Below are 1,111 nucleotides of genomic sequence, written 5' to 3'. Positions count from 1 at the left end.
TTTTCTTAGGGTAGCCTACAAATAAACACTTATCAGATTTGGAGGATAACTTATCAGTCATCTGACGCTTCACGTAAGCGTCGCAACCCCAAATTCTGACAAACGATAACGCGGGACGCTTTCCCGTCCATATCTCATATGGTGTCGTTTCAGCCGACTTCGTTGGACTCCTGTTTAGCAGGTATGCAGCGGTCTCTAAAGCATAGCCCCAGAAGGACTTTGGAAGATCTGTCTGACTCATCATAGACCGTACCATGTCTAACAGTGTTCGGTTCCTCCGTTCAGACACGCCGTTCCACTGTGGGTTCCAGGAGGAGTTAATTGTGATACTATACCACAATCAACCAGATAATCAGTGAACTCTTGGCTCATATATTCGCCACCACGATCGGATCGAAGTGTCTTGATCTTCTTGCCAAGCTGGTTCTGTACTTCGTTTCTGAAAGCCTTGAACATTTGAAGTGTTTCAGACTTATGTCTCATCAAATAGACATAACCGTATCGACTGAAATCATCAGTGAACGTAACGAGGTACAGATAACCTCCTCTAGCTGGACAGCTCATTGGTCCGCATACATCACTATGTATCAGATCCAATAACTCTGTCGCTCTCTGTCCTTTCCCATTGAAAGGATGCTTTGTCATCTTGCCCATCAAACAAGACTCGCAAGATTCAAGAGACTCAAAGTCAAATGAATCCAGAAGTCCTTCATGATGAAGCTTCTGAATGCGTTTCTCGTTTATATGGCCTAGACGACAATGCCAGAGGAAGGTCGGGTTCAAGTCGTTCGGCTTAAACCGTTTAGTACTCACACTATAGATGGATGATGTAGAGTTCGAAGGCTGAACATTCAAGACGTATAAACCATTAACTAGATAACCATTACCATAGTAAACATCATCTCGATAAATCATCAAACTCGAGTTCTCAATCACAAATCGAAAACCATCCAAATCCAGACATGAAATAGAAATAATATTTCTGCTAATCGCAGGAACATAGTAACAATTACTCAATTCTAAAACAAGTCCAGAAGGAAGATGCAAATCATAAACGCCAACACACAATATAGCAACTCTTGCTCCATTTCCAACGCGTAGATCCGCTTCT

The sequence above is a fragment of the Tarenaya hassleriana genome, unplaced genomic scaffold, assembly GCF_000463585.1.
Source record: "Tarenaya hassleriana unplaced genomic scaffold, ASM46358v1 Cleome84, whole genome shotgun sequence".
In the NCBI taxonomy this organism is placed as follows: Eukaryota; Viridiplantae; Streptophyta; class Magnoliopsida; order Brassicales; family Cleomaceae; genus Tarenaya; species Tarenaya hassleriana.
The sequence above is the reverse complement of the archived record's forward strand: the minus strand, read 5'-3'. Positions refer to the sequence as shown.